The 26221-nt window shown below is 37.6% G+C and overlaps 1 long non-coding RNA gene across 12 annotated transcripts in view; it reads left to right on the top strand.

Annotated features, from left to right (window-relative positions):
• Window positions 1-26221, top strand: part of LOC146394699 (uncharacterized) — a 759738-nt gene that overhangs the window by 404292 nt on the left and 329225 nt on the right. For 11 of the 12 annotated variants that reach the window (XR_014834661.1, XR_014834663.1, XR_014834668.1 and 8 more), the window contains one exon: window positions 25489-25554. This is a non-coding gene — a long non-coding RNA (uncharacterized LOC146394699). Of the gene's footprint in view, window positions 1-2622; window positions 2888-25488; window positions 25555-26221 lie in introns of those variants that run through there. The other variant, XR_014834670.1, reaches the window with a different exon arrangement.

Genomic DNA, 26221 nt, shown 5'->3' with positions numbered 1-26221 from the left:
CAGTGCATAACAGTAAATAATTTATAAATTAGTAACATTTAATTTCTTTGTACTAGTCTTAATTGGAAAAGGTGTATTTAGCCAAGAATGTATCTGAGTAGCCAAAATATATTATCAGTCAAGCCCATGTTCTTTGCTTTGAGGGAAATGAAAGTAGGCGCTCTATTGTTACCTATTTTTAAAATTTAATTTGAAATGATTTCAAACTTATGGAATTGCTTCAAGAATAGCACAAAGAACTCCAATTGTCCTTCACACATATTTACCAGTTGTTAACATTTTGCTACTTTTCCTTAATCATATTTTTTCATAAACAATAAGCGTAATGCTATTATCTAGCATATAGTTTATATTCAAATTTTGCCAGTTGCTCCAATAATGAACCAATAATGTCCTTTTTAGTAATGCAGGATTACACGTTCATTCAGTTGTCATTTGACTTTAGTCTCTAATTAGAATGTTACCTCAGAGTTTTTATTATGATATTGATATTTTTTAAGATTATAGGACATATATTTTGTAGAATGTACCTCATTTTTTATTCATCTTACATTTCATGATTAAATTCAAGTCATGCATTTTTGGCAGGAATATCATAGTGGAAATGTTGTGTCCTTTAATCTACATCACATTTCCTACCACCAATTATATTAACTTTGATTTTAAGATTTTGTCTCCTGGTTCGCTCCAGTGTTTGTAATTAATAGGTAATTTGTGGAGAAATGCTTCAACACTATGTAAACATAGTATGTGGTTCTTCACATATCACCCAATAGTTTTAGTGGCTGTTGATGATTTGCAGAACAAATTATTAGTATAATAATTATGGTTTCAAAATGGTGAGTTTTTTCTCTTTCTTTTTTGCTTTTTAGGACTGCACCCACAACATATGGAAGTTCCCAGGCTAGGGGTTGAATCAGAGCTATAGCCGCTGTCCTACACCCTAGCCACAGCAACACAGATCCGAGCCATGTCTGCGACCCACACCACAGCTCATGGCAATGATGTATCCCCAACCCGTGAGCGAGGCCAGGGATCGAACCCGCAACCCCATAGACCCTAGTCGGGTTTGTTAATCACTGAGCCACAAAGGGAACTCCCAGCTTTTTTTTCTTTTTATGGCCACACCTGTAGCATATTGAAGTTTTCAGTCTAGGCGTTGAATCAGAGCTGCAGCTGCTGGTCTACACCACAGCCACAGTAATGGTAGATCCTTAACCCACTGAACAAGGCCATGGGTCAAACCCACATCCTCATGGACACTGTTTTGGGTTCTTAATCCACTGAACCACAATGGGAACACCAAACACCATCATTTTTATATCACTTTTTTTTTTGTACTAAAGGCATTCACACATACTTGGCTCTATGATTTTTCCAGACTGTAGCAGATGCTAAGCAGCAAATTAGAAGAGAGGATGTTCAGAAAAATAAGAAGACACACTGACAGCATATGTGGCAGTTGATAGAGGAAAAGAAGGAAAAAATATAATGATAAAACCTAATAACATATAAAGCAGAACAGTATGTGTGTGCCTCTGATTTGAATGCTTAAGGTCATAGTTTATTTCCCATCTTGAGCCACGGAAGCTGTAAAAAGTCCCCACTGCAGCTGCAAACAGTTGGCTTAGGGCATTACTCTAGACTGTTTCCAACCCTTTGCTTTAAATGTTTACCCCACAGTTTTCATTGTGTTGATTTTATGCCCAGAATGTCTCTCTCTAGTTGGATTGGGATGGTTTGCATGACATATTGGTTTAGCTGGTTTCCAAAATGAATCATTTTGAATTTTCCTTGGGCTCCAGGCACTGTATCCCTTAGGGAAATAATGCCCACCTCCACACTTGGGATGGAAACCTTCAGCTAAGGCTGTGTTTCCCTCATTCCCTCCTACCTGGAAGATGGAATAGAACCCTCAGATGTCATTCAGTGAAAGGTCATACAAAATTACATCCTTTAGTAGCCTCTAAGGTCACTTAGAGGTCATTTTTATAGGCCAGTATAGTACTTGACATATTATAAATTATTAATAACCAATACATTGATAAATATTCACTAATGGCTAGCAATCAGTGAATTAAAAGAAAATGACCCTGAAGCATGAGAAAATATACATACATGTTCAACACTATTTATTTAATAAATAAGGAAAATGTGTATATATGTATAAGCAAAAATAAGACTCATTTTAATGCTTTTACACTTAAAAGGTGATTAACACTTTTTGTCATTTTTAGTATCTGCGTAGTATTCATCAAATAAATGAATAATTTATTTTGCTAATCATATATGACTGAATGTTCAGATTGTTTCCAAGTTTTCACTTGTAAGTAATGTTGGGAAAAACTATTTATAAAAAAATATATGTAAGTGAAGTTGTTTCCTTGAAGCCTATAAAATAGAATGTTTGTTTTGCTTCTTTTTACGGCCACACCTGTGGCATATGGAAGTTCCCATTACTGTAACTAATGTTGGGAAAAACTATTTATAAACAAATATATATAAGTAAAGTTGTTTCCTCGAAACCCATAAAATAGAATGTTTGTTTTGTTTCTTTTTACGGCCACACCTGTGGCATATGGAAGTTCCCAGGTTGAATTGGAGCTGCAGCTGTGGGCCTTTGCCACAGCCGCAGCAGTATGGGATCCGAGCTGTGTCTGTGACCTACACCATAGCTCATGGCAATGCTAGATCCTTAACCCACTGATCCTGGCCAGTGATTGAACCTGCATCTTCATGGACACTATGTTGGGTTCTTAACCTGCTGAGCCACAACGGGAATTCCTAGAATGTTTGAATTAAAGGGAATGGACAATTCAAAGGACTTGTCTTGAACTGCCAAAGTATACTTCAGAAAGATGCAATCATTTGTGGTACCCCCAGCCAGGTGAGTGTTAACATGATTTTGTATTTGTAATTTGATAGCTAGAATGTATTTTATTTCCATCACCAGTGAATTGTTTTCAAATGTTTGTTGGTATTTGAATATCTCCCTTTTCATTTTCCTATTTATGTCTTTTCTCCATTTTTGGATTCTTGTATTCTTTTTCCTTACTGATTTGTATTTGCATCTCTACACATATTCTTTTATATCTGAGTGTAGAATATTGAATTTTTCTTCCTGGATACGTCATAGTTTCAACATTAAGCGTTTTACTCTGTCTTGTTATTCCTGTTTTAAATAGGATATTTCTTTTCATTATGCTTTTATTCACTATCTATATTTATGTTATTGCCCTCACCAGTCACTCTCCTGAACTCTCATTTTCATTTTAATAGTTTCACACACTTGAGTCTCATGAATTTTCTAGTAGACAATCATACTCTCTATGATTAGTAGTAAACACCTCTTTCTGTGTGATATATTTCCCCTTTCCTCTTCATCTTATTTAATTGACTAACATTGCCAGAAAATTAGGAACTTACAATGGTGATAATGGGCATCCTCTTCTTATTGCTGTCTTTGAATGGGTTGAAATTTAACACATTTTAATATTTAACTTTATCATTTAAATTATATAGAAATTTCAATTAGATAGCCTGGAGCATAACTCTTCAACTCCAAAAAAAAAAAAAAAAAGTCCTCACTCTTAAGTAAATTTTTAGAGAAATAATCTAATTGAGCTGTCCCTAGGTTTGGAATGCTGAGTGAAGTGTGAAAAATCGTTTTGTAAGGCTTTCAAGCTTTTTGCATGACAAAAATTATGTATACTTATGATCTACTTTTTAAGTTAGGAAATATGAGTTGGATTTAATATGTTTTCTATCTTTTTAGATGATTATAGAAGTAAACCTAGTGCTCAGTATTTTAAAGAATCGTGTACTTTTTAATTTGTTGACTGCTTATTTTTATACTAGGAAGTTAGGTCAAAACTTGCAGTAAATTTTTTAAATGGTCTATAACCATTCACACTTGCTAAATACAAAATGGTTTGAGTGGATATAGTGCAAAGAACAAAGCAAAACAAAAACAGAAACAAATTTATTGAATTTTGTCAGCTTTTTTATTTGTAATATATATTATTCTAAATGCCTCTTTAGTTTAATTCCTCTTTATCACATCAGTACAGTTGGTTTTTGTTCAATGCTATGATCCCAGATGAAATGGGGATTTTTTTTCACATTTATTTTATTTTTTTAAATTAAAGTATGTGGTTGATTTACAATGTTGTGTTAATTTCTGCTGTACAGCAGAGTGATTCAGTTATACATATATATGCATTCTTTTTTATATTCTTTTGCATTATGATTTATCTCAGGATATTGAATATAGTTCCCTGTGCTATTCAGTGGGACTTTGCTGTTTATCCCTCCTTGCCTTTTTATATTTTAAAAGGTTTTTTGAATTTTGTACATATTTTCTTGTCTTTTAATATAATCCATGCTATTTTTATGTAGGGACATTAATATTTTCAAACATAAGAAATGCAGTCACATAAAACCAATGATCAATAGATGTGGGTTCAAAGAGCTGTTTTCCAGTTCCTCCATTTAGAATGTGTATTTGTGAGTGTTATGACTACCCCTACAATATAAATTGAGGTTCTAAGGAAAGTCCCTATTTGTATCATTTATGTTCTGTTTTTCTAAATATTTTAGTTGAGCAACATAAGAATATAACTGAAATAATACTTCTAGCGTTAGAAGTATCCAAATGGTAAAGGGTGTTTCTTTTTTTTTTTTTTTTTTTGAAAGTGCCTCTACAATTTTAACTGCCTTTCACTCTCAAATTAGAGCTAGGAAACTTGTATCTGACTGTAATTTTCCAATTTTCCTCTTTTAAACTACAGCAGTCAACATTTTGGCAGTGTTGGGAACTTGATTTGCAGATTGTGTACATTTTTTTTTTTGTCTTTTAGGGCCACACCGGTGGCATATGGAGGTTCCCAGGCTACGGGTGGAATCAGAGTTGTAGCCGCCAGCCTACACCACAGCAACATAGAATCTGACCTGCATCTGCGACCTATACCACAGCTCACAGCAACGCCAGATCCTTAACCCATTGAGTGAGGCCAGGGATCAAACCTCATGGATGCTAGTCCGGTTTGTTAACCTCTGAGCCATGACGGGAACTCCTAGATTGTGTGCATTTTTAAGGAATTGCTTTGCCTTTCCTCCCACCTTCTACCCTCCTTCCCCATTCTTTCCTTTTCTTCTTTCCTTCCTACCTTCCTTCTTTTTTTTTTTTTTCCTTTTGTTTTCCTTGTTCCAGATTTGAGCAATTTCATAGACATAGTCCTAAAAGCAGCTAGGTGCTATCATTACATTAATTCTATGTTTTCCATTATTGCCACAAAATGCTTCAGAACCTTAGCAATTGATTGCCAGCATGATGGTGAGGCAGAGTGACCTGAGATGATGAGAGGGGAGGAGGAGGGGAGGGAGGAAGTGAGAAAGGGGAGAGAGGGAGGGAGAGAGAGAGAAGGAGGGGGGAGGGAGGGAGGGAGAGAGAGAGATTGGAAAGCAGTAAGCCTGATTTTCTATTCTAATTTTCTTGAAACTTGTAAGTTGGCATGTCAGAGTGGAAAGTGAAGTACACTAGGGCAACTGAGTTCCAAGTTCACCCCTATTGCCAGCTCTCTGTGTGACGTAGGTAAGCACTTCACAAAACAAAAACAGACTCACAGACATAGAATACAAACTTCTGGTTACCAAAGAGGTGGGAGAAGGAGGAAGGGATAAACTAGGAGCTTTGGATTAAACAAAGATACCTTATTATACATAAAATAGATAAACAACAAGGGCCTACTGTATAGCACCTGGAACTATATTCAATATCTTATAAAAACCTATAATGAAAAAGAATCTGAAAAAGAATATATATCTAAATAACTTTACTGTACACCCAAAACTAACACAGTATTGTAAATCAGCCATACTTCAATTAAAGAAAAAGGGACTTTTCATCTCTAATGTCACTAGAATGTAAAAAATGAGTAAAAAGTTTTGTCTCTCTTGTCCTCTCATGTGTCTCCAGCACCTAGAGCAGTGTTTATAGATGTTTAATAAAACATCTCTATTGTTGAAAAATAATTTAATAATTGTTCTAGAAAAGACATATAAGAGAGTAGCATGGCAACAGTAAGTGCAAACTTGTGCTAATATGGTGTGTTTGCTTACTCTCTCTTGGCACATAGCCTCTAGCATCTCCAAACACAGTAGCCAAAGTGGTTCTCTGATAGGTGCCTAAGGGTTTATATCTCCTCATCTTATGCGCCCATAAAAGAAAACCTCAGGAAACCTCATTTCTAGTCCTGGATTTCCCAATAGCTGCATGATTTTGGTCAAGTATTTTCACTTTTTTAGGAAAAAATTTTTTTCTCATATGAAAAAATTGCTGTGGCTGTGATGTAAGCTGGCAGTTGCAGCTCTGATTTGACCCCTAGCCTGGGAACTTCCGTGTACTGCATATTGTTGAGATTACTTTGATCATACATTTATTCATCCATTCATTCATTCAACAAACATTTATGCGGTGTTCCCATTGTGGCTCAGTGGGTTAAGAACCTGACACAGTCTCTGTGAAGATATGGGTGTGATTCCTGGCCTTTCTCAGAAGGTTAAGGATCTAACACTGGCACAAGCTGTGGTATAAGTTGCAGATACGGCTCAGGTCCTGAGTTACTGTGGCTGTGGTGTAGGCCTTCAGCTGCTGCTCTGATTCGACCCCTAGCCTGGGAATTTCCATATGCCATAGGTGCAGCTGCAAAAAAACAAAAACAAAAACAAAAACATTGGGAGTTTCCGTTGTGGCTCAGCAGGTTAAGAACCTGGCTACTATCCATGAAGATATTGGTTTGATCCCTGGACTCGCTTAGTGGGTTAAGGATTTGGCATTGCCCTGAGCTGTGGTGTAGGCCTCAGATGCAGCTTGGATCCTGCATTGCTGTGGCTGTGGCTCTGGATTTGACCCCTAGCCTGGGAACTTCCATATACTGCAGGTGTGGCCCTAAAAAAACCAAAACAAAGCAAAACAAAAAACTTTCATGGAATGCCAGTGGTATATAAGGCATCCAGATGAATAAAGCAACTGATTTATAAAACATTAAGTCTCTAAAATTCTTTGAGTATACAAGTGTCTTTATAGGTATAGGCAATAAAAAGTAATCACTAAATTATTTTCTGAGTCTGGTTTAATAATTTTCAATTATATTTTCCCCAGAAGGAAAAATGAGTTATTATATATATATATATATATATATATATATATATATATATATGTATAGTACTTAGACTCCTACCTTTATTTTTTAATCAGAAGAACAAGTTAATTAAATTGTTTCATCTTTCTCCTTCATCAAGGACTAAGTCTGGAGCCTATGCACATTAGCATTTTCTGTTGGATTTATTAGGTGATGATTTTTAAATATCTGATTTTAATAAGCCCCAATATTATGTATAAGCACACTGATATAAACAGAGCTTTTAATACCACCATGTATTTTTTGCAAGTTTTCCTTTTTCTCACCTCAGTGTAGAAAGAAATACTGGTATTTCCTAAAATGTTCTCCCCTGGCTGACTCTGTATGAGTATAAAATGTTTATAATTTGCCATACTTTTGTGGTCTATAAAGAGGAAGGGGATTATGACCTGATTTCTTGCAAGTACATGTGGCTCCCATATGGATCTATAGTGAGGATGGGAGTGGTTGGCATCATCCATCTCTAACCCACAGACACTTTCTTCATATCTGAATGGCTGTACCTTGATGTTTTTATCTTGTGTCACTTACTGTACTGTGTTCTTCGTCTCCTTTTTGGCCTAACAGGTGTATGAACTTGTAAAGTCAAACTGAGCCATGATATTTTTTCTTTTTAGGGCCGCATTTGCGGCATATGGAAATTCCCAGGCTAAGGGTCGAATTGGAGCTGCAGCTGCCAGCCTGCACCACAGCCACGGCAACACTGGAACCAAGCCGCATCTTTGACCTACACTGCAGCTTGGAGCAATGCTGGATCCTTAACCCACTGAGTGAGGCCTGGGATCAAATCCGCATACTCATGCATACTAGTCTGGTTCTTAAACCACTGAACCACAGTGTTTTTAGAATGTCGCATCACAGCATGGTCTTCCTGTAGCTGCAACTGCTGGTTCCTGTCCATTGGCTGCAACATGATGTTTCTTGAGTTCAGACATCTGTGGGTTTTTGGTGTTTCTGCTACTGCTATGATAGGCCAGGTGTTAAACAAATGGTTTTGTAATGAGGTTGGAGCTCGAGCAGATGTGAACCTACAAATTAAAGAGATGTTTAATACTCTAGAAACTCCCCATGTTATCATCGGTTTGCCTCTCCTCTACCTTCCCAGCCTCTGTGCCTGAAATATGCCTGGTGCTTTGCTTTCCCTTCCTAACTCTATTCTCTTATACCCTTGAATTGGCTCATCAGCCTGATTCTGATCTACTATGTTCCAAATCACACTTACCACTTCTTGACAGTTCAAAATACTTGGTTAAGAGCAACAGCTCTGGTGGCAGGCAGATTTAGGTTTGAATCTCACTGGCAATGATTTTTAGCTATGGAATTTGGGCAAATTATTTAACCCAATTTACCACTAGTAGATTTCTTTCTTGGCTGTGCCCAAGGCATTCAAATTTCCTAGGCCAGGGAGCAAACCTATGCAACAGCAGCAACCCGAGCCACAGCAGTGACAATGCCAGATCCTAAACTTGCTGCACCACCAGGAAACTCCTCACCAGTAAAAATTTTTAAAAATAAGGCAGTGTGAAAATAAATGACGTGATGTGTTCAGGACTTTGGAAAATGCCTCAAAAAATGCACAATGTTTCCTCAGTGCTTGTTCTTGTTTTTATGCCCAGGTTATTGCCTGACACCTAGCAATTCTCTGTGACTGATTTGCTTTGAACTTTCTGATCCTCTCCTCCTTCCTAATTCTAGTCTCCTCATCTGACAGTGACTTGATAAGAAATAATCCTTAGAGCATACTGAATGGTAATAAAGTATGATTACCTCAAAACATATATCTAACTCCTGGTTATCCAGGAGTTATCCAGGAGTTATCCAGTCAATCAAGATATGCAGCTCATTATCCAGCTAATCCAAAATATCTAACAAATTGCTAGACTGTGAACTTCAGAAGCTATGAACATTTAGTTTTGCTTCAAAATTTATCCAGAACTCTGTCCTACTGATAGCACATAGTCTATTTGGTAGCACGAATCCAGACATTTTCCAGTTATTTAGAACTATTGTTCTTGCTAACCTTCTAGCAAGGGACCTCAACTCAGAGATGCTCTTGGATACAGATCAATGAACTTTCCAAAAGATAACAATTCAAGAGTCAGAGAGTTTTCCTGTCATTTAGTATAGAAACTACTGGGCTCTGAATACAAAGTTCATGATTCTGTTATATGTGTGCATAACTGCCCTTCTGCAAGTGTCTTCTTGAGATAAGATTGGCTTTGAAAACATTTCTAAACCTTGAAAATATTTCTAAACCTAGGCATAGAATTCCTTCATTAAACTGTGAGTTCCCTGAGGTCAGGGAATGTGTTTCTTTTCATTTTTATCCTCAGGATCTGACATGCTTAGTAAACATTTAATTATTGAATTAATTTACTGAATTCTGGCTCAACTTGGAGATTGATTTCTCAGATATTCTTATGAAAAAGTGACAATGATTTTGAGAAGAGATTTTCCTGGCAGCTGTTGAAAAGGTCTTGGTGAATAAGATGAGAAGCAGAAACATATTACTTTGGGTGTTTGACTTAGAGATTCACTTGGTTAAGGATCCAGTATTGCTGTGAGCTGTAGCGTAGTTCACAGATGAGGCTCTGATCCAGCGTTGCTGTGGCTATGAGACTGATCCCTATAGTTTAGGCTGGTTTCTAGTTCTGTCTAGATACAGCTTGCTCAAAGAGGAATTGAAAGGTTCTGGTGTTTGAGTTCTGGCGTATTTTCAAAATGAAGAAATGCCAGAACACAGTTTCAAAAACAGTACGGCTTATTTTCAAATCCTTAATAATTTAGTGTAAGACTACCTTACTTTTAATCACTGTTTCCAGTATATACCCTGGATTTCCTCATTTCTGTACCTTTGCTCACATTATTTCCCATCTGGATTGTTGTACCTCAACACTCACTCAGTCTAAAATCAAGTATCCATTCCTCTATGCTTAAAGTTGTCCATACTTATGACTTGCTTTTGTTTACGTGGCTGTTATTTTGTATGTTCTATCACTTTTAGCCAAACCATCTTCTCACTAACATAATGGGTAATGTTAAGCATTCTTATAAGGCTTATAACATTACTTATGCATCGGTAATTCCCAAATCCAGGGCTCTGTCTTTCTCCTGAACTTCAGTTGATTCAGTATTTCCTGCTGAACTTATCCACATATACACCTACGCACATCTCCAATTCAGCATGTTTATTTATTTATTTATTTATTTATTTTATTTCCCAGTGTACAGCAAGGGGGTCAGGTTATCCTTACATGTATACATTAGAATTATATTTTTTCCCCCACCCTTTCTTCTGTTGCAACATGAGTATCTAGACAAAGTTCTCAATGCTATTCAGCAGGATCTCCTTGTAAATCTATTCTAAATTGTGTCTGATAAGCCCAAGCTCCCGATCCCTCCCACTCCCTCCCCCTCCCATCAGGCAGCCACAAGTCTCTTCTCCAAGTCCATGATTTTCTTTTCTGAGGAGATGTTCATTTGTGCTGGATATTAGATTCCAGTTATAAGTGATATCATATGGTATTTGTCTTTGTCTTTCTGGCTCATTTCACTCAGGATGAGAGTCTCTAGTTCCATCCATGTTGCTACAAATGGCATTATGCCATTCTTTTTTACGGCTGAGTAGTATTCCATTGTGTATATATACCACTCTTCCGAATCCAATCATCTGTCGATGGACATTTGGGTTGTTTCCACGTCGTGGCTATTGTGAATAGTGCTGCAATGAACATGCGGGTGCATGTGTCTCTTTTAAGTAGAGTTTTGTCCGGATAGATGCCCAAGAGTGGGATTGCGGGGTCATATGGAAGTTCTATGGATAGATTTCTAAGGTATCTTCAAACTGTTCTCCATAATGGCTGTACCAGTTTACATTCCCACCAACAGTGCAGGAGGGTTCCCTTTTCTCCACAGCCCCTCCAGCACTTGTCATTTGTGGATTTATTAATGATGGCCATTCTGACTGGTGTGAGGTGGTATCTCATGGTAGTTTTGATTTGCATTTCTCTTATAATCAGCGATGTTGAGCATTTTCTCATGTGTTTGTTGGCCATCTGCATATCTTCTTTGGAGAACAGTCTATTCAGGTCTTTTGCCCATTTTTCCATTGATTGATTGCCTTTTTTGCTGTTGAGTTGTATAAGTTGCTTATATATTCTAGAGATTAAGCCCTGGTCAGTTGCATCATTTGAAACTATTTTCTCCCATTCTGTCAGTTGTCTTTTTGTTTTCTTTTGGGTTTCCTTTGCTGTGCAGAAGCTTTTCAGTTTGATGAGGTCCCATGGGTTTATTTTTGCTCTAATTTCTATTGCTTTGGGAGACTGACCTGAGAAAATATTCATGATGTTGATGTCAGAGAGTGTTTTGCCTATGTTTTCTTCTCGGAGTTTGATGGTGTCCTGTCGTGTATTTAAGTCTTTCAGCCATTTGGAGATTATTTTTGTGCATGGTGTGAGGGTGTGTTCTAGTTTCGTTGCTTTGCATGCAGCTGTCCAGGTTTCCCAGCAATGCTTGCTGAATAGACTTTCCTTTTCCCATTTTATGTTCTTGCCTCCCTTGTCAAAGATTAATTGACCATAGGTGTCAGGGTTTATTTCCGCATTCTCTATTCTGTTCCATTGGTCTGTCTGTCTGTTTTGGTACCAGTACCACACTGTTTTGATGACTGTGGCTTTGTAGTATTGCTTGAAGTCTGGGAGAGTTATGCCTCCTGCTTGGTTTTTGTTTCTCAGGATTGCTTTGGCAATTCTGGGTCTTTTGTGGTTCCATATAAATGTTTGGATTGTTTGGTCTAGTTCTGTGAAACATGTCATGGGTAATTTGATAGGGATTGCATTGAATCTGTAGATTGCTTTGGGTAGTATGGCCATTTTTACAATATTGATTTTCCCAATCCAGGAACATGGAATATCTTTCCATTTCTTTACATCTTCTTTGATTTCTTTGATTAAAGTTTTATAGTTCTTGGCATATAGGTCCTTTACCTCTTTGGTCAGGTGTATTGTGAGGTATTTGATTTTGTGAGGTGCAATTTTAAAAGGTATCGTATTTTTGTATTCCTTTTCTAAGGTTTCATTGCTGGTGTACAGAAATGCAACTGACTTCTGAATGTTAACCTTATATCCTGCTACTTTGCTGAATTTATTAATCAGTTCAAGGAGTTTTGGGGTTGAGTCCTTAGGTTTTCTATGTATAGTATCATGTCATCTGCATACAGTGACAGTTTGATCTCTTCTCTTCCTATATGGATGCCTTTGATTTCTTTTGTTTGTCTAATTGCTGTGGCTAGGACTTCCAAAACTATGTTGAAGAGCAGTGGTGAGAGTGGGCATCCCTGTCTTGTTCCAGATTTGAGTGAGAAGGCTTTCAGTTTTTCCCCATTGAGTATTATATTTGCTGTGGGTTTATCATAAATGGCTTTGACTATATTCAGGAATGTTCCCTCTATACCCACTTTGGCGAGGGTCTTGATCATGAATGGATGTTGAACTTTGTCAAATGCTTTTTCTGCATCTATTGAGATGATCATATGATTTCTGACTTTTTTTTTTGTTAATGTGGTGTATGATGCTGATTGATTTGCATATGTTGAACCATCCTTGTGAACCTGGGATGAACCCAACCTGGTCATGATGTACAATTTTTTTGGTATGTTGTTGGATTCGGTTGGCTAAGATTTTGTTGAGAATTTTTGCATCTATATTCATCAATGATATTGGCCGATAGTTTTCTTTTTTGGTGGTATCTCTGTCTGGTTTTGGAATGAGGGTGATGGTGGCATCATAGAATGTCTTTGGGAGTATTCCTTCTTCTTCAACCTTTTGAAAGAGTTTAAGGAGGATGGGCACCAATTCCTCTTTATATGTTTGATAGAATTCACCTGTGAAGCCATCTGGTCCTGGACTTTTATTTGTAGGGAGTGATTTTATGACCTCTTCAATTTCATTTCTAGTGATTGGTCTGTTCAGTTGGTCTGTTTCTTGTTGATTCAGTTTTGGCAGGCTGTAAGATTCTAGAAAATTGTCCATTTCTTCCAGATTGTCAAACTTTTTGCCTTATAGTTCTTCATAGTATTCTCTTATGGTTTTTTGTATTTCTGCTGTATCCGTTGTGATTTCTCCTTTTTCATTTATAATTTTGGTGATTTGGGTTCTTTCTCTCCTCTTTTTAGTGAGTCTGGCCAGGGGTTTATCAATTTTGTTCACCTTTTCAAAGAACCAGCTCTTGGTTTTATTAATTTTCTCTATTGCTTTTTGAATCTCTATTTTATTGATTTCTTCTTTGATCTTTATAACTTCCTTCCTTCTGCTGACTTTAGGACTTTTTTGTTCTTCTTTTTCTAATTCGTTTAGGTGGAGGGTTAAGTTGTCAATTTGGGTTCTTTCTTCTTTTTTGAGAAAGGCCTCTACTGCTATAAATTTCCCTCTGAGCACTGCTTCCACAGCATCCCATAGATTTTGAGAGGTTGTGTCTTCATTATCATTTGTTTCAAGGTAGTTTTTAATTTCCTTCTTGATTTCCTCATTGACCCATGGGTTTTTTAGTAGCATGTTGTTGAGTCTCCATGGAGTAGGTTTTTTCTCTTTGCTTTTCCCATGGTTGATTTCTAATTTCATGGCATTGTGGTCAGAGAAGATACTTGAGATAATATCTATGCTCCTAAATTTATTGAGTTTAGCCTTGTGTCCCAATATGTGGTCGATTCTTGAGAATGTTCCATGAGCATTTGCGAAGAATGTGTATTCTGATTTTTTTGGATGTAGTGTCCTGAAGACATCAATTAAGTCTAACTTTTCTATTGTTTCCTTTAGGATCTCCGTTGCTTTATTGGTTTTCTGTCTAGAGGATCTGGCCATTGATGTGAGGGGAGTATTAAGGTCTCCTACTATGATTGTATTCTCATCAATATCTCCCTTTATGTCTGTTAATATTTGTTGTATGTATCTGGGTGCTCCTGTATTTGGGGCATATATGTTGATGATAGTAACATCCTCTCCTTGGATGGATCCCTTAATCGTTAACTAGTGTCCTTCTTTGTCTTTCTTTATGTCTTTTGTTTTAAAGTCTATTTTGTCTGATATGAGCGTTGCGACTCCTGCTTTTCTGTCATGTCTATTGGCGTGAAATATTTTTCCCCACCCTTTCACTTTCAATCTATATGTATCTTTTGTCCTGAGGTGAGTTTCTTGTAGGCAGCATATTGAAGGTTTTTGCCTTTTTATCCACTCAGCCACCCTGTGTCTTTTGATTGGGGCATTCAGTCCATTGACATTTAAGGTGATAATTGATAGATGATTATTTATTGCCATTTGAACCTCGTGTTCCAGTTGATTCTGTGGTTCTCCATTCTTCCTTTCTTATTTTTTTTTTTTTTTTGGTTGGATGGTCTCCTGTTATTATTTGCTTGAGTGTATTTTTTTTTTCATTTTTTGCAAATGCAATATTTGGTTTTGGCTTGTGGTTGCCCTGATTTTTAAGTATACTAACCCCTTCCCTTAATTGTGTGTTTTAGCCTGATGGTCCTGTAAGTTCAAACACTTAATTACTATATTAACATTAAGAAGAGAAACATACAAACAAACAAACAAAAAGGGTTATTTACTTCCTAACATCCCTTGCCCACATTTTATGGTTTTGATGACTCTTTTTTATTTTTTTCTTTTTAATTTTATTTTGTTTGAAGCATGTTCATGATTAAATCTGTATGCTGGCTTATTTGAGTGACTGCTCTCTGATTGCGGTTTCCTCAGTCCTAGTTCTTCCTCCTCTTCTTTTTCTTTTCTTTTTCCTTCACTTTCTTTCCTTCCTTTCTTTTTGGTTTAGAGAAGCCCTTTCAGTATTTCTTTTAACCTGGGTTTTGTGTTGCTGTATTCTTGTAGTTTTTGTTTGTTGGAAAAAAATTCTTATTTCCCCTTCTATTTTAAATGATATTCTTGCTGGATAGAGTATTCTAGATTGCATATTTTTTCCTTTAGCACTTTAAATATCTCTTACCATTCCCTCCTGGCCTGTAGTGTTTCTGTAGAGAAATCAGCTGATATTCTTATGTGGGTTCCCTTGTAGGTAACATTCTGTTTTTCTCTTGCTGCCTTGAGGATCCTCTCTTTATCACTAACTTTTGCCATTTTTATTATGATGTGTCTTGGTGTGGGTCTGTTTGCGTTCAGTTTGTTTGGGGTCCTCTGTGCTTCTTGTATCTTGAACCCAGTATCCTTTAGATTTGGGAAGTTTCCATCGATAATTTCTTCAAATATATCTTCCACCCCCTTATCTTTTTCTACTCCTTCTGGAATTCCTATTATGCGTAGATTGGCCCACTTTATATTATCCCATAGGTCTCTTATATTGCTTTCTAGTTTTTTGATTCGGTTTTCTGTCTCTTGACCAGATTGAGTGATTTCCATTATTCTATCTTCCATATCACTGATTCGTTGTTCTGCATTATTCATTCTGGTTTTTACTGCCCTTAGTTCAGTTTGCATCTCTGCAAATGAATGTTCTAGTTTTTCTTGGCTCCTCCTTATATCTTCTAGTTCCTTTCTGAGGGTATCTGCATTACTGTTCATATCTTCTCTTAATTCCTTCAGTATATTCACTATTTCTCTTTTGAACTCCAGGTCTGTCAGACTGCCGAGATCTGTTTCATTGTTGACTGTTTTAGGTGAGTTCTCCTGTTGGTTTGACTGGGGGTGGTTTCTCAGCTTCTTCATCTTGCTTGTTGTTTTCTTTCTCCTGAGGGAGTTGTAGTCTCCGTTATCAGGCAGTGTTTGCCTTGTCACTGCCGTGGAATATTTCCTGAGGGCTGGCGTTGTTGGTGAATATTTTTTGAGGCAGTGTGGCTTTTCTGGAGTGTTGATGGGGCTAACAGTGTTTCTTTGAAGCAAAGGAGGACTTCCTGAGGGCAGACAGGACTGGGAGGTCCACACCACGATGGTAGCAGATTTCACTTGGTCATACAAAGCTTGCTCTGGTGTTTTTAGGCTGTGGGGTTCTTGCAGGGGGTTGGTGGTGTTGAACAGCTGCTCCTCAGGAGTGCAGCACCCCCTGGGGGCTGTAGCAGCTATCTGGGTCACTGAGAACCCAGGAGGCTCTTCCCTAGGGCAGCCCAACTCAGAAGGATGGCCTGCGAATGTAGCCGGATCTTTTCACAGTCTGGCCAAGCTTGTTGCAGCTTTTCTGGGCTTCTGGGGGTCCTCCAGGGGGCTGGTCGTGCTGAGCAGCTATTCCGCAGAAGTGGGGCACCCCCTAGGGGCTTGGGCGGGTAGCAGGGCCGTTGGAAACCCAAGAGGCTCCTCCCCGGGGCAGCCCGACTCAGAAAAACCGTCTGAGAATTAGGCAGATCTATTCACGGCCTGGCTAGACTTGTTCTAGCTTTTCTGGGCTATAGGCCTTTTCTCGGGGGCTGGTGGTGTTTGGTGCTACTCTGCGGAAGTGTAGCCCCTCCAAAGGGCAAGCAGGCCTGTGCAGGGACAGCCCCTGCGGTGGTAGGCTTCAGGCAATTGTTGAGGCCAGCCCTCCTGGATGGCAGGCAGCCCCACGTTTGGCGACAGCGTAGGGGCTGGTGGGTGTGGGGGGAGGGGATGCACTGGGAAGCACAGCTTTCAGCTAGCTAGCGGGCCTGTAAGTTTGCTGTGGCATGGGGGGTATTCAATGTTGACCCACCCCTTCTTCTCTTCCCTCCCCAGCACAGGCGCAGACCAGGCTCTTCTCCCAGGTTCCCTCTGATGTGGCTTTCCACTTCCCCGCCCCTAGAGTATTGCTCCCTTCCTCTGCAACAGCTTTCTTTTCTAGTCTCCCAGGCAGTCTCTTCCCCCTCAAATGGTTTCTAGACCTCCCAAGCAGTTTCTGCTCCGCCCCGCCCCCCCAGCCTGGGGACTAACCTCTGGAGCCGAGGTCTCGGTACCCAGCCCCCACCCAGGCGTCCCCCGGCCCTTTCTTGGGGACTAACCTTTGGAGGCGAGGTCTCGGTGCCCAGCCCCCACCCAGGCGTCCCCCGGTCCTTTCCTGGGGACTAACCTCTGGAGCCGAGGATTCGGTGCCCAGCCCCCACCCAGGCGTCTCAATTTTTGGTGACTGTGCCCGTAGTTCAGATGGTCCGTTTGGTTCTTGATCGGCTTTTCCGTACTCCAACTTACTGCTACACTCTTCTCTGCATCTGGAGATTGCTCCGGTTTTTTTGATCTTTCCCCCGGTAGGTGACTTTCCAGGGTGCGGGATCCCTTTCTCCTCCGCAGTTCCCTTTCGGGAGCGCCCGTCCCGCTCGGATTCACTTTCTCTCACTCTCCTCTTTTCTCCCGTTCTGCCCAGTAATGTCACGAACTTCTTGCCGTTATTGGAGTTTAGGTTCCTCTGCCAGCGATTGGTTGCTGTTCTGTGCAAGTCATTTCTTCTGTAGATGTGCTTTTTTTGTTGTGTTTGTGGGAGAGGGCGAGCGTGTCCCCCTACTCCTCCACCATCTTGTCCTCCCTCCCTTAACTAACTTTTTGTAGCTACATAATATCCCATAGAATAATTTCCTTTACCACTCCTCAATGACAGATATTCTATGCAGTAAGCAAGATAGCCGACAGTGAGATTGCTGGGTCAAAGGTTATACCCATAACCTTTTTGAATAGATGTGCTACAATGTTTAGCAATTCTTTCTCCCAGAAATGTGTGAGTGCATGTTTCTTTATACTTAACTGCACTGACAGTTATTCATATTTAAAATGTTTCTCAGTGGTGAAGGGTGGAAACAGTTGATCATTATTTTTATTTGCACTTTTTGAATGAATAAATTTGAGCAGCTTTTCACATGTTAATTGACCAGTTTGAGTTTCTCTTTAAAAGACAACAGGTTCAAATTTTTTTACAAATTAAAAAAGATAGAAATCTCCCATTTTACAAATAATTCGTATTATTTTAAAAAGGTATATTTTCCCTGATTCATTTTTTTTGCAGATAACAGAATCATAATATCAAAACTGATAAACACAAAAAAGAAAAGTAGATCAATGGTTCTCAGTGCTGGGTCCACAGTGTAATCGTTTAGGGAGATTTTGAAAAATGCTCATGTGTATGTCCCACCCAGGAGTTTCTGATTTGTTTATTTAATTTGAGTTATGGCCAGGAAATTATATTCTAACATACTACAGACCAATGTTCCTTATTCTAGTAATGCCAGACTCTAAATGAAATACTAACAAATTGAATCAAGTAGTTCATTAAAGGAATAATACCACATAATTGCATAGAGTTTATTCTAGGAATATAAAGATGCTTCAGCATGAGGAAATCTACCAACATAATTCATTACCCCCCAAACTGAAGAAGACCACAGTTATATCACTAAATTCCAAATGTTATTTTCTAAAATTCAACCAGCATTTCTAGGACCATATCTGAGTGTATTTGGACTAGAAAAATATTATCATGATAAAACAACTTATCACAATCCATAGAAAGATTATTGTAAAGGGAGATACACTAAAGTCTTCACATTCCCATTAAGGTCAGGATCAAGTTATGAATGTTTGTTTTAAGCAATAGTAAATATTATTTTGGAGATCTGGCTAATGCACTGAAACAGTGAACAAGTGTTGGAAATAGGGAGACATATACAAGCATGTCATGAAATTGTATGCCTAGAAAATCCAAAAGACTATAAAATGTGGAAATGTTTATAATTTTATAAAGTAAAAGGATAAACTGTGGCTATAGAAATTAAATAGCCTTTCTTTTCTTTTTTTTTTTTTTTTTGTCTTTTGTTGTTGTTGTTGTTGTTGCTATTTCTTGGGCCGCTCCCTCGGCATTATTGTTGTTGTTGTTGTTGTTGTTGCCATTTCTTGGGCCGCTCCCGCGGCATATGGAGGTTCCCAGGCTAGGGGTCCAATCGGAGCTGTAGCCACCGGCCTACGCCAGAGCCACAGCAACGCGGGATCCGAGCCTCGTCTGCAACCTACACCACAGCTCACGGCAACGCCGGATCGTTAACCCACTGAGCAAGGGCAGGGATCGAACCCGCAACCTCATGGTTCCTAGTCGGATTCGTTAACCACTGCGCCACGACGGGAACTCCAAATAGCTTTTCTTTATACTAGGAATAAGTGGTTAGAAGACCAAATCGAAAATATATCACATCCATTATTATAAAAATGTGAAATACCTGAAATTAAACCTAATAAAGAAACTATAGGACCTATGTGAAGATAGGTCCTATATTTTTGAAAGATTTTTTTGAAAGATTTAAAATGTCTCCCAAAGTTAAATGCTATACACTGTTTCTGTATAAAAAATATTTTAAAATGTCAATTACATCAAATACAAATGCAATATGCTAAAACACACGTGCATGCACGATTCTGAATTTATTAAAAATTGAAATCAAATGGAATTAAGTTTAAATAGAAGAATTAACGCCTGAAAATATTTAAGAATCCTATGAAAATGAGAATGCTTCATGGGGATTCTTTTATTAGATATTAACTTAAACCATCAGAATAGACAGATAAATGATAGATGTTATCTTTCTACCTAGGTGATTTCCTTGACAAAACTTTAGTCTGACTCCTCTAAACCCTCTTTTCAATGAGGCCTTGACCCTGGGCTTGAGTGTCTCCTTATTGGGCCTACACTGCCCAGTTTTAGAAAGAATCCTGTCAAGTCAATTTAGAGAGAACTCCCACCCTTGATATCTAATCACCCTTGATATTTGGCCAAATTTCTCATTCCCACCATCCCATAGGTGATATCTCATCACCTTGGTCTGCCTTCACCCAAAATCCTGTTAGGTCAGTATAGCAAGAATTCCTCCTCTCTTTGATGTTGCCATTTAATAATTTTGTATCCCCCCCGCCCCCCCCTCACCTGCTCCTTGGCCATAAATCCCACTTGTCATTGGTGTATTTGGTACTGAACCCAGTTCTATACTGCGGTATTCCCCCACCCATTGTAATAGCCTTGAATAAAATATATTTTTACTGCTTTCACCACTGTCCAGTTCTGGTTTTCTTTAACAGTGGGAACTGCAGGACATCATAACATCCAGAAAAAAACCTGAGTATGTATATTGGAACTTAATATTTGGCAAATATTTTCTTTTAATTTTATATGGAAATGATGGTTTTCCAAAATAATGGTGCTGGCATTTGTTACTCACATGGAGGAAAATAAATTTATATCCCTATCTTCCAACATACACAAAAGTAATTCAAAATGGAATGATGATATAAATGTCAAGAAATAAGATATAAGAAGTTAAATGATTTTAAAAAAATCTTTATGTGAGAGAGGAACTATAGATATCCTAAGTAAAATTTGTACTGATTTTTCTAGGTAAACAATTAAAACTCATATCTTCCAAAAATAAAGATCATGTACAGTGTCAAAAGAAAATAAACATAAAATATTTGCAATACTTTTAGCAGATTGTTATCCCTAATAAACTGAGAACTTAATTAAAAAATAGAAAGTCAAAGTCAAATAATCTAAAAGTAAACTGGGCAAATAATATGAAGAAAAGATTCATAGAATAGGAAATGATGTAATTCTTTGAATTTTTGAAACCAAGTACTTGCATAACTTATGTTAAATAAAAACCACAGTATATTGCTGACTTTCTATCAAACAAACAATTCATGATGAAAATATATATATTTCAGATATAGCTTATATCATATCTGATTCTTCATTTAAGTCTGATTTTATGGAAGGTGTAGGAAGAACCTGGGAATAAGACCGTGATCAACTAAGAGGAATTTGGCAGTTTTAATTTTGTTATTTAAACTTAAGGCAGTATATCCACTATGAAAGACTGAGACATACAAATGTTTCTCAAAGATGTTTTAAAGCCTCCCGAATTGACACCAACTATTTATTCAGCACTTGTGTGGCCCATAAGATGGTACTTTATCTCATTTAATCTTCAGAACAACTTATGAGATAGATACAATTATTATTTTTATATTAAGTATAGGAAGCTGAGGCTCAGAGATACTAAATAACTTTCCTAGTATCACATAGTGGTAAAGCAGGGCCTTGTGCTAAGTCTTTATGATTCTATAGAACATGCTCCTGACTTTTTAACTGCATGTGTTTTAAATGACAACCACATGGAAACCATACCATTTTCTCAGTCTGGGTCTCTGAAATGTTGATACATAAGTACTTCAACTTTTTTTTTGCCTCATGTATCTTTTTGGGAATTTGATGGAAATACTTGAATCTGCTTTTGAGAAAACTGCAAATATGTGTGAACACATACACAGACACTCATAACTTTGCATACAATTTCCAGGAAATCATGGCCCTTCTGAAGGCTACTCTGGACCCCCACGTTGTGAACCTCTGTTTTACTTGAGGAAGATCAGGAGATCTGGAAACACTGGTTTCACCATTCATGCAATTGTACCATTTTTTTTTTTTTGCAATTGTACCATTTTTAATAGAACTTCATTGACCTATTTTTTAAATTTCATATCTGATTTATTTTATGCAAATACAGAATAAAATGGAACTTTAGGGTTCATTATTAAAGAAGCAAGTTGGAGGATGACCTGCTAACAGAGAAATAAAAATTATCCCTGTGTTCTTTATCGACCTAGAAAAGATGTGGAACATTCAGAAACACAAAACATCAGTGATACAAAATACTTTTGTTATAAACTATATTACTAAAATTATACACCAAATAGTCCTCTTAAAGAGAATAACTCTACCTACCTTTTTTATGTCCATTTTAACAAAGGATTTACTTGCCTGTCTTTAACATAGGTCTTAAAACTTCTCAGGGGTTCTTATTGATTCTGAAATAATGTATTTTCTATGTGCACCATGTTGTTAAATCTAGTGGATAGCTACTTTGAAGATTGTTTGCCATTTCTGAAGAAAAATAATAACTGTTACCTCATCAGTTATGATGGTTCCATTATTGACAGATGGACCATATAGATAATAAAGGCATAACATAGGTGGGGATATTTGATTAACCAAAATGTCTTCTACACTGAACTCTGATACCCAGTTTGTGGTTAGTTGTGTAATAGATAAGAATATCTAGGATAGTGTGATATTCAACACATATTTTTGCAAGTTAGTAACAGTAAAAGCTCCTCAAAGCAAAACAAGTGTGAGTTATTGAAAGTGATGGGATTTTTTTTTTTTTTTTTTGTCTTTTTAGGGCCATACCTGTGGCACATGGAGGTTCCCAGGCTAGGGGTCAAATCAGAGCTGTAGCTGCTGGCCTACACCACAGCCACAGCAACGCAGGATCCGAGCTGTGTCTGTGACCTACTCCACACCACAGCTCATGGCAACGCTGGATCCTTAACCCACTGAACAAGGCCAGGGATCGAATCTGCATCCTCATGGATGCTAGTCAGATTTGTTTCTGATGAGCCATGATGGGAACTCCCAAAGTGATGGAATTAAGATGTTTATAGGTAGTAATGGATGCTTTTCTATTAACTGAGAATGCATGAAAATACAGGCTTGATGAATAGACATCAATTATAATCTGTTAGTCTTGTTTTTGTTCTTTTTTCCTTCGCACCTTTGTATCTTGCCAAAAAATTTCAGGCAAAATATTTATTCAGTAATGCCATTATTTATCAATGAGTTTCCTTTGACCTTGTGATTGCACAATGATATTGAAGCATAGAAAGAAGTAATGATAGTCTCAGAGCAAAGTATTCGCAGTAAAACAATTAAATGCATCCTATAGGCTTCTTAGCACCCGTGATATGTCTGGGTCTTGGCTCAGATTGCTTGCGACATGGTCATCTTTTTAAAAGTTGAAGATGAAAGTGCCTTATGTCTGTGCACTTGTGTGTACCAGAGGATTTTCTTTTGAAAAATTTACCTCAGTTTGTTAGCATTTCAGTTTCACAGCTTTTTTTTTTTCTTTTTTCTTTTTAGGGCCTCGCCTGTGGCATATGGAAGTTCCCAGGCTAGGGGTCAAATTGGAGCTGTGGCTGCTGGTCTACAGCACAGCCATAGCCACAACACCACCAGACCAGAGCCAAATCTGCAACCTACACCACAGCTTACAGCAGTGCCAGATCCTTAACTCACTGAGTGAAACCAGGGATGGAACCCACATCCTCATGGATACTAGTCGGGTTCTTAACCCTCTGAGCCACAACAGGAACTCTCATAGCTTCTATTTTTACCTTTACTTAGGCCCTCATAATACTTTCACTGGAGAAACACTCTAAAATTTTAAATTGCCTTATTTTATTTTATTTTATTTATTTTATTTTATTTTATTTTAATTTTTGGCCTCACCCGAGGCATGTGGAAGTTCCCAGGCCAGAGATCGAACCTATGCCATGACAACAACCTGCACCATAGCAGTGACAATGCCAGATCCCTAACCTGCTGTGCCACAAGAGAACATTTTTTTCTTTTTTGCCCAATTAATTTTACATTTATTTTGGGCCTAGAAAAAAAAATCTCATTGTATTGAGGAAACCTTAGAATAAAAATTCATACTCAGTCTTTTTCCGATATCATTATTTATAGTCATTAAAGTACCTCTTGGCATCTAAGGGTGATGTCACTCAGAGGGCAGACTGAGTAGTGCATTCCTTCAGCCATGAGCACATGATCAATGAGCATGTAAATGGGAGGTTTTATAAAATCTTAAATTCTCACATTCCTTTTTTTAGTTTTTAATTCTCACATTCCCCCCCCCCTTTTTTTTTAATCTGTAGAGCTTCTTGAGTTTTTTAGAGAAGTTTTTTTTTGGAGAAAGATTCTTGGATTTCTACATTAGACATGTGCCTAGACCCCCGAGGCTGCAGGTGGCTGCTGTTTTGATCATGGAACCTTACTTGGTTTTCCCTAATCAAAAGCTCCTGTGTGATGTAACTGCACAGATAGGTGATTCATTTCACCTCAGTGTCAGACAAAGCAGACCAGGCTCTGATGCACTGATGTTAAGGGATAAGCATTACTTTTCCTCTCCAGATTTTATCACAGGCAAATGCTGTTGCCGTGAAGATTCATTTTCACCCCATAACTTCTTTCTGGATATAATAATTGCCCTCTTGCACGATAATACACTTATCCCACTAAGCAAAAGCTGATAAAAAGCAGCTTTCTAACACCATGGCTATTTAGATATATCTCCTTAATCCTTACCAGCATAAGGTCAGACAATTAATGTGAAAACTCCCTGTGTGTTTGCATTTTTGTGTGTGTTTCTAGGCTTGAAACCAGTAAAAGGTCCTTTACAATTCTTATAGTAAATTTGCTACTGTAAAGAAATAGCAGATACAATCAGGGGTTATAGTTCTAAAGTTATGAAATGAGTCAAAGTTTCCATTCTTCCCTGAAGTCTCAATGAGGCTTCTTTGATGAAAGGCCTTTAAAACTTCCCAGGGTTGTTTCTACTATTCTGAGAACTAACTGGTTAGTTTAAACTGATGCTCAAACTCTATTCTTTGTGCTACATGAATTGAATTGAGCCCTGGATCCTACTGAAGTTAAATGCCTGAAATGCAATGCTCTACTTTCTTTCAACAATGCATATTTGCTGGCTGTCCTCTTCATTCATTGAATTTTCAAAAATAATACAAATGGTTGTAACTATGAATAAGACATTTGCGAAAAGTACATTAAACCAGAGATCAGTAGACTAATTTTCTGATCCAGACTTTGCTATGAACTGGATGGATGATTTTAGGGCAAGTCGCTTTCCTTCAGTAGGCACCATATTATCTTTGGAAAATAAGCGATTTAGACTTTTTATGTCCCTTTTTATCTCTGAATATCTGTCATCTATTGTTTTACCTTTACCAGACAGTAACATTTATTATGAGGTATTGTTTTTCAGCCTCTTTAGAAGAATATTTCCGATTTATTTACAGAGTTATGGCAGCCATTTTGAAGCCCTCTGTTCTTTTTTGTCATCTTGAGAAACAAATCAACATTAAAGTATGATAATATTTGTCTCTCTTTTTTTTAAATTTGCAACTCTTTAGCAGTGTAGTAATAAATAAGCTGACAGAATTTATTGACAAAAAAGGAATACTTCATTGTATGAGTTAATCTTCTTTCCTGTGATGCATTAATGTCCTTCAATAAAGTTCATCCAATTTTGTTCCCATACTTCAAGAGAGAAGTTTAGAATGTGTTTCAGACAATAATGCTTGCATTTAATGAGTCAGAATCTATAGAATAACCCTAAGGAAAATTTTTAAAAAAGGAAATCCCTGTTCTAAAGGTAGGGCACTATGGTGGACATACCAGTTACTCAGTGTGAAAAGGCAAAGGATCCATTTTTCCTTCTCGCTTTTGTTTCCAGATTTCTTCAATTAGAGTGCCTCCTAGAGCTATTGTTTATGGAAGCTGGCATTGGGAAGACATAAAGGTAAGATAAGAGGAAAATGTTCAATTTATATGTCTGAGTTTTATAGCTTAGTTCATTTATTCCTTCATTCATTCATCAAATATACCTAGTATATCTGTGTCAAGTGCCATGCTTTGACTACATACATCCATATTAGTGACTTAGTGTGTTTTCCCCTCTTTAAAAATTCTGAGATGTGTCAAGATGTTAGAGAGGAATAGATGACAACTAAGTAAATATTTTTGTGTTTACCACTAAGCCTTACCATTATTTGGTGTTTGATCCAGATAGTTTTTTAAAGAAATAAAATATTAGAGATGTTTTTCCTGATCCTATTACTTTCACTTATTCCCTGAGGTGACCAATAGCCTTTACTTGATATATTTTCATACATATGCATGAATCTGTACCAACTTATAAGATTGATTTGCATATTTAAAAATTGTATATAAATGGCATATAAATAGTATCATTCTAACTGTATTATTCTATAACCTATTTTTTTTTCTCAAATGTATGGCTTTGAACTTAAATCCATATTGATACAAGCAGCTCCACTTGCATTTTCTTTTTGCTTTTTAGGGCCACACCCATGGCATATGGAGGTTCCCAGGCTAGAGTTTGAATCAGAGCTGTAGCCGCTAGCCTATGTGCCAGAGCCACAGCAACACCAGATTTGAGCTGTGTC

Source organism: Sus scrofa, chromosome X (assembly GCF_054392235.1).
Source record: "Sus scrofa isolate SSC_HxYL_T2T_F1_AM1 chromosome X, Sscrofa_HxYL_maternal_Yorkshire_Landrace_v2.0, whole genome shotgun sequence".
NCBI lineage: Eukaryota > Metazoa > Chordata > Mammalia > Artiodactyla > Suidae > Sus > Sus scrofa.
This window is presented reverse-complemented; position numbering and strand designations above follow the sequence as displayed.